The sequence below is a fragment of the Protomyctophum bolini genome (assembly GCF_963924005.1).
Source record: "Protomyctophum bolini genome assembly, chromosome: 15".
Lineage (NCBI taxonomy): Eukaryota > Metazoa > Chordata > Actinopteri > Myctophiformes > Myctophidae > Protomyctophum > Protomyctophum bolini.
In genome coordinates this window covers 19,816,799-19,825,566 of record NC_137876.1, presented here as the reverse complement: position 1 = coordinate 19,825,566, position 8,768 = coordinate 19,816,799, and positions in this window count along the sequence as shown.

The following is an 8,768-nucleotide window of genomic DNA, read 5'->3' as shown; positions in this document are numbered from 1 at the left end:
ACATGCTGGGTCTGCCAGGAAGTATGCCTGAATCTCAGCCATTATCACACTATAGGGCGTATTGCTGACGAGGTCAGCTCATGCGTCCGTGGTGTAGTTTCACGGTGGAGCCGGGCTCAGTGACACAGCAGAGCGTGCTGTGGCTGTCGGGCAGAGCACACGATACAGTGTACAGTGTGTCACGGCGAGCCGTTTATGCACCTAGGTGTGACTCTGCGGGGTAGAATCCGGTTACCGGTCTGAAACCACAGAGAAAGCTCTTCTCATCCAGAGAAGTCACGAAGTCATGGCTATCTAGGCGCAGCTAGCCAACAACAACAGCAACAAGACTGAGTGCCGAATCTGCCTCACGGAGGAAGCCTCAGTCTTGTCCGTGCGTCCGCTCCCTGGTGAAACCTGCTCGTCGGGGGAAACCTTGAGACGGCGTTCGGTCCGTGCGTCCGCTCCCTGGTGAAACCTGCTCGTCGGGGGAAACCTTGAGACGGCGCTCGGTGCGGCCAAAGGGTCCCAAGTGCGAAGCCGACCTCGTTGGTGGAGCCTGGGTTCCCTGGCTGCAGAAGCGCTGTGAGACCCCGAGCGAAACCGACCTCGTCGGTGAACCTCCTGGTTGATCATCGCGGCTGTAAACCGTTGCGGCGGGTAGCGGGGTAGAACCCAGAGGAGCTGACCTAGTCGGCGTACTCTGAGGCCATCTACGGTCGCTGATCGTTGCCGCCGCGGTCCGGCCAGACCACACGGCAGAGAGCGTAAACAAACAATTCCAGGGCCAACCGGCGGGGTATGGCTAGAGGTGCTCAGCACACCGAGCCCACTCCTCAGTCCTGACAGTTCAGGATACCCAGCCCCCACATGCTGTCTCTCGAGACAGTGGCGGTCAATTCAGGTGGACCCCTGAGTAGGTTCCACCATGTCATGGGTTGTAGCTCTCTCGAGGTCGTCCTCAGACGAGCCCTCCATTGTCGTTTCCGGTGATCCTGGATCTCCATCTGGCCAGTTTGTTGGTGCTTTGCGCTCCTGCGTCGTTCTTGAGTACATCCACGGATGTTGGCGTGGGACGTCCTCGTGACCGGTGCCCGTTTGTTGGATCCCACAGCACTAGTTTGCTGGCTGGCATCTCTTGGCAGTGAGCCAGCTGGTGCCTCCGCCCCTTAGGGCTGAGGGAGACCACGGTGTACCGGGTGCTCGCACATTAGGTCGGCAGCCCCCCCACGGGAGGTGGTACTGTCTGCCTTGCGGCATGAGCCAATTAAGCGTGGACACTTGGGTGGCTTCTCGCAGGACAGCATTTTTGTTGTTAGCAGTGTCAGCCACAAGAATGTCCCTATCAGTGCATGAAGGAGGCTGCCGCTTCCTACATGGCAATGGTTAGGTGGTGCTGGCGCCAATCCCTGCACTCTATACCATACGGCCTGATCAGAGAGTGCTCGGGTAGACCATGGTCGAAGGGTGGACTGTCCCACCGGATCACAGGGGCGATCCAACAGGGACAAGCAGGCAGGAGTGCCAGGGTCGCCTGGAAGGCGGGCACACTCTGCCCATGGGACAACAGCCCCCTGGTTGCTGTAGAATGGTGTATCTCTGACAGAGATCTACACAGCAGTGACATGGGCGACTCTGTCTACATTCACCTTGTCCTACCGATGGAACGTGGTGGCATCCGCTCCCCCTGTGGGAGTCGCTCCTGCGTGCTACTCAGCGGTAGGGTCACCAGCACCTTGACCGGTCAGGTCGGCCGGGCATCTGACGGGCTGGCTTGAGCAGCCCTTCACCCCGGTGGTCACTGGCCTAGCATCATGCTGGGCCAGCTGAGCCTAGGTGGCGTCTTGCGCCTAGGCCACGAGTATTACTTACTTGGTATGAATACTGAAGTTTTGGAGCGTTTTGGCAAGCGCCTGTGACTCATGGCGCTCACCACTTATAGGCTCGGACGGAATTCAGGTTAAACTGCCTCGGGCTGCCGCAGGGGCAGCTGGTCTGCTTATTTCCTCGCGGTGTGTCTTAGAGAGTTCCCGTACATATTGAAAATATGTAGTGGAGAGCCAGTCTCGAACACGATAGAGAACGGAGGGTTACACTCTCTGTAACCCAGGTTCTCTGAGTGGAGAGACTGGCTCTCCACAAAAGAGCCGCTCCGAAATGCGTGTCAATCAAGAATTAATCAAAGTGGCACTGCACAGATGGGGCTTAAAGCCCGCTGATTGGAATCTGGGCAGGGCCACCATAGAAGATGTGTCTTAAAGAGATATCCATGAACACTGCCCTGTAGGGTCAGTTCCCGTACATATTGAAAATATGTAGTGGAGAGCCAGTCTCTCCACTCAGAGAACCTGGGTTACAGAGAGTGTAACCCTCCGATCTATACAAGCTCGAAATGTGACACATTTTGAGCTTGTATATAGATCTGCTATTTTGGACACTTTGGCACTCGGTGCCGCACTATGAGCTTGTAGATCTGCTTTTTTCCAATAGCTGAAGTATAAAATAATGCTTAAACACCAAAAGGGGTTCCCGTACAGAATGGGTTAAAACAAGGCATTTCTTACAGAAGATGCTGTAAGTCTCAGTAGCAGCAGATCAAAGAGATATTATGCCAAAACAATATCATGAATTCAAAGAGGAACGTCTCACTTGATGTGAACAACAAACAAACAACCCTGGTGCTGACTGACTGACTGACTGACTGACTGACTGATAGCCAGCTCACAGCATCACGATTGACACATGATACATCGACTCACAATAGTTATAGGACTGGCCTTAGAGAGGGGTGTGTGTGTGTGTGTGTGTGTGTGTGTGTGTGTGTGTGTGTGTGTGTGTGTGTGTGTGTGTGTGTGTGTGTGTGTGTGTGTGTGTGTGTGTGTGTGTGTGTGTGTGTGTGTGTGTGTGTGTGTGTGTGTGTGTGTGTGTGTGTGTGTGTGTGTGTGTGTGTGTGTGTGTGTGTGCGCACGCACACAGAACAGTAGCATGAGCATTAGACCCATATTTTGGGGGGGGTGGTACACCTGTCAGATCATGGTGTCTCCCTCTGGTGTGGGTGTCACTCACATTGGAGAAGTGTCTTTGACTATGCAGTGGTCCAGGGGTAGAGCGGCCGGATGGCAACCGCGAGGGTCCCAGTTCGATCCCTGTGGGCTCCCCCAGAGGTAGTGTCGAAGTGTCCTTGAGCAAGACTCTGAACCCTTTGCTCCTGATGAGCAGGTTGGTGTGTGTGTGTGTGTGTGTGTGTTTGTGTGTGTGTGTGTGTGTGTGTGTGTGTGTGTGTGTGTGTGTGTGTGTGTGTGTGTGTGTGTGTGTGTGTGTGTGTGTGTGTGTGTGTGTGTGTGTGTGTGTGTGTGTGTGTGTGTGTGTGTGTGTGTGTGTGTGTGTGTGTGTGTGTGTGTGTGTGTGTGTGTCAGTGGGTGAATGTAATGCACAATCTATGTAACGCGCTTTGGATAAAAGCGCTATATCATCACCATTCACTATCTTAAATACCAATCCCATTTTAATGTCCTTAACCCCGTCTTCTATATACCCTGAGCCATTGCAGACTAGCATGTCCATCCATCCATCCATCTTCAACCGCTTATCCGTAGTCAGCTCCGTTGAGCCTCCTTTATAACAGGACTTTCAAAGCGCTGTATCTCTAAAGGTTCGAGAGCTGTCCATCATGGTGGGCCGTCGCGCATCCCGACGATCCACAATCATTTGTGAGTTTGTAGCCGCATCGCTGAGTAATTGTAACTGCAGTTGTAATGCTAGCTAAGGGCTATGAGGCTAATGCGAGTGGTGATGTGCTCCTCACAAAGGCCCCCACCTTCCTGAATAACCCGGAAGGGAAACAAGCGCCGTAGAGCGAGAGCGGCCGGGTGCATGGCATTCCTTAGGTGTGCGCATGCTAACACTAGATGGTGCTAAAGGAATTACAAATGTTTCAAACATGTTTAATATTGTTCAATATTTTCAAAAGTAGAAGATGTGCAAGCGTGTAGATCTGCTATTTTTGAATAGCCAACATAGTGGTTAAGCTGCTATATATGAATCACTTAACCAGAACCGAATGTACTAAACTATAACGCGTTAACTTTTAAGACGTGATTTTAGGCACCCCAAAAGCAGTGTCTCGTTTTGGTGTTTTGTGTGATTAAGCTGTTGCCTGCAGTCATAATCTCTAGTCCCCATTTCATTGTTTCACACATTCTTTTAATCAATTATTCAAGTCAAAGTGATTAAATTAAAAAACAAATGTTTATGAGCAGGAAAGCGTGTCCTTTTAGCTTAAAAGCTTAAAAGGAGCTTAAAGGATCATTGCGGCTATTTAAATGTTAATTATTTCAACTAAAGTTTGTCCGGCCGTGAAAATTAATTTTGATCAAACTTCATTATTTCAGAGTTGCTTTTTTTGGTGACTGTCAGTGCGCTGCGTACACGGCATGCACGCATCTGGCACACACACACACACACACACACACGCACACGCACGCGCACGCGCACGCGCACGCGACTACACAATGCACACCACCAACAACCAACACAAATCTTTCTCTGCACAATCACAGTCACGGTTCAAATGTCTTTTAAAGGCTATATAATCTCCTGACATTTCAGTTATAACTTTCCATTTCATGCTTTAACTTTTCTATTAGTCTTCCACTTCCTTGTTTTGGATTAGTTTTGTTGAGAATCAGAGCAACACGTCTCCCCCAGAAAGTGAGGAAGTTGTTTTTGGTATTGATTGAATGCAGGATTGTCACCATTATTACTTTATTTTAATTGACGATTAATTGTCCAAATAGCATTTCTGTCGTTTAACATTGGAACATTTTGAATAAAGAATATTATTATGAATTAAACTATACATTTCTGTTTGGCTTTTAGGCTTCGTTAACAAAAGTTGCACATGATGATGATACTTAAAGGAGAATTCCATACTAAAAGGCTTTCTTACCTTTCTTTGTAGTTGTTACGTCCCCACCAAAGAGGTCCAGGGTGTTATTTTGTGCAAAAGCTCCTTATTGGCTGTTTCCCCTACCATAAGCCCTAAATGAATTGCATTGAATTGAATGGGAATTTAATGGGGCTATGGGGTGTTGTGCTAATTCGCTTATTTCCATCGCTCAAAATTATAATTTCTTTGTATATATCCTCTCTTCATAATGTAAATAATATCCCAAGCGGCACACTTTACTACTTCTTTCGATGGAAATAAGCGAACTAGCATAACACCCCATAGCCCCATTCAATTCCCATTCAATGCAATGCAATTCATTGAGGGCTTATGGTAGGGAAAATAGCCAATAAGGAGTTTTTGCACTAAAAAACACCTGGACCTCTTTGGTGGGGACGTAACAACTACAAAGAAAGGTAAGACAGATAAGAAAGCATTCTAGCACGGAATTCTCCTGAATGGTGGAAATATAGGCGATCTCTAAGCTCAAAACGTGTCAATCCAAGTAAAACAGAATGGCCTTGGAGTATCTATAGTATATAGATACTCCAAGGCCATTCTGTTTTCATTGTTCTAGATACAATGTTCTTATAACAAACATGAACCAAAGCATCCTTTCTCTGTGGCGCAATGTTGTCAGTCTAGTTCTGCTATATATGTACTTTCCATTCGAGGCTACACAATACTATTTTGAGGCCACAGAGTTATTATCTATTTTCTCTCAATGGCCACTCCATGCAGGGCTCCGTATACGGATCCAACTTAAGTCCGGAAAGAGAGAAAATCCACTTGACGTCTCCACTCCAAAAAAACAAACGGCCACGGCGCTGCATAATATATACAAAACGAAACACCGGAGTAGATGACACTATTTACTGGCACACACCTTCCAACGGTGGGTTTATATATAGTGGCCTTTGCCATCTTCCACTGCCACAGCTTCCACAGAGTTATTTTAATCAGATATTTAACGCCCCGACTGTTTGTCTCTCTATGGGTGCGTTCAGGAATTGTGCCCTGGTGTGCCCTCTTCTCGTTCGTTTATTCGGTGCACTGGGTGCGTTCTGTCTGTCTGTGACTCACTCAGCCTCTGTCTGTCTGTCTGTCTGTCTGTCTGTCTGTCTGTCTGTCTGTCTGTCTGTCTGTCTGTCTGTCTGTCTGTCTGTCTGTCTTGTCTGAAGACAGTCTGTCTTGTCTGTCTCTATGACTCAGCCTCTATGTGTATTGTCTGTCTGTGTTTTAAAAACGTTGATGTCTATTAGCAGAAATGGAAATAAGAAATAAGCTCTAAAGATATTTTTAAATAAATTCTCCGTGAACGGAAAATGGCAGCTTCCTCACTCGGATTTCAGGAGGTGTAGTTCCAGACTCTATATTGGCCTATTAGCATTCGGATATTGTGGAATTTCATGTCTGGATAGCCGAGACTATAGTCTCTGTGTGACTCGGCCTCTGTATGGCTCTCGCACAATGGCTCTCTGTGTCTCTCTCTCTCAACTTCTCGTGGGCCACCAACTGCTGTGTCCTTCATCCACGCTCGCATCACGGCCCATCAATCAATCAATCAATCAATCAATCAATCAATCAATCAATAAATCCATTGACATTGACACAATGCATGAAAAATAAATATACGGCATCATCTCGCATCAAATAGGACCTTATATACACATAAGGATGGGATTTGGGTTAAAGAAGGACTATACTTTGAGTCATGCACTGTGAAACGACAATCATGAAAGGAATCCTTGAATAGATATTGCGTGGCAGTGTGCTACAGTAAAACCTGGGCAGTGGGCATAATGCCATGCATTATGCATGCTCTGGTCTATAGTGCAGTCTCGTACACGCTGCTAAATGACGCTCTCTGCTAAACTGCTCCGAGACATGATGGAAGCTGTATAGCACACACACGCGTGGACACGCACGCATCGCGTGCACGTACAGACACACACACACACACACACACACACGCACGCACGCACGCACGCACGCACGCACACAGAGAGAGAGAGAGCTTTAGGACAAGTTTCTTGGAGCCACCACATCGTTATCGTTATATGATCATAATCATATGTTAATGACGTCTGGCCTGATGGATCTGGAGAGAAGGTTCCTCGGGGCTACGAAGTATAAACTATACGCTGAGTGAAGTTAGAGCAACTTTTAACACATTATCATACAAATGGACCCTTCGGATGGTCTGCCCCGGAGTAATGGTAATATAGAAGAATATATACTACTATTATGGATCTGTGCAGCAAACTCACAAGATCTGTGTGGGCGCTCGAGATCGGTGAAGCGATGTTATCCAGCGCTTGAGCAATGTGCTACACCCGTCCATCTAGACTAGAAAGCACGCTGGCTGGGCCAGGCTACCCGCCCCTCTAGACCAGAAAGCACGCTGGCTGGGCCAGGCTACCCGCCCCTCTAGACCAGAAAGCACGCTGGCTGGGCCAGGCTATACTCGCCTTTCTAGACCAGAAAGCACGCTGGCTGGGCCAGGCTACTGTTTCTGTGATGCACCGCCGTTTCATGCTTGAGGTGCATTGGTATAGTGTCCCTTTTGTTCTCGACATACAGTAGCCATCCTATATCTCCAAACGACATACTCCAGAAAGTGCTTTCTAACAATTTTCAATGCATTTATTAGTAAACAGAATCTTGTTGTTGTTGCAAAATAAACAAAGTAGAGGAGCTTGCACACTGCTGCGTTTTACGGATTAGGTCCTAATTGGAGACTGGTGCGTCTTTTGGAAAAACGGTGGGGGGAAAAAAAGGCTGCAATACCTTCATTCGGTCACTATATGTCCATTTCGCTTCAGAGTTTCCTCTGGGTGCCTTCTCTATTCATATATACTCTATGGGACCATAGAGTATTATATGAATACGTTCGTGCACCTTCAACGGCAGCACGTGCATGTGTTTCATGGGGCCAATCCATCCCAGAATGCTCTCTGTTCCTATACCCGGAAGGAGGAGTGAAATCGCCTCGTGCGCTTTTGAGCAACTTAATGCAAGTGGATGGGAGGAGAACTCGGGTGCCCTCTCTATTCATATACTCTAAGGTTAACATGTTATTGTTTTGGGGGTTTTTTGAGTGGTGCAACCACCACAATAGCCGATGGGGCTGAAGCGGTTAAACTGATTTCGATGCCGTAATAAATCATTTATCTGGAAACCCAAAGCAATTTATGCATGCAGTAAACAAATATCAAACGGTAGAGATTATGTACAAAAAGCATCAAAGTTCCCTTGAGGATCGGAGGAGGAGTGAGTGAGTGGTGCAGAATGTGTGTGGTTTGTTTACCAGCAATCTAACAGAAACGTGATCCCGCTTTGTGTGTGTCTGGAGGACAGTTCAAAGAAAGCAGTAATTTGCACCTAATCGAAAATATTCGAATTCACCGTTGATGGTGTGTGTCTGTGCGCGTGCATGCGTGCGTGCGCACACTCTCACTTAATCCCTTAAATAGCCTACTCCATCGGCCGGCGACCCGCTGATTTCGCTGAATCTTTCCGAGTATATAGGGTTCATGTGGTTAACACTAACAGGTTAGGGTTAGTGACCTACGTGGCTGGTTAATACTGAGGTTAGGGTTAGTGACCTACGTTGCTGGTTAAGACTGAGGTTAGGGTTAGTGACCTACGTTGCTGGTTAAGACTGAGGTTAGGGTTAGTGACCTACGTGGCTGGTTAATACTGAGGTTAGGGTTAGTGACCTACGTTGCTGGTTAAGACTGAGGTTAGGGTTAGTGACCTACGTTGCTGGTTAAGACTGAGGTTAGGGTTAGTGACCTACGTTGCTGGTTAAGACTGAGGTTAGGGTTAGTGACCTACG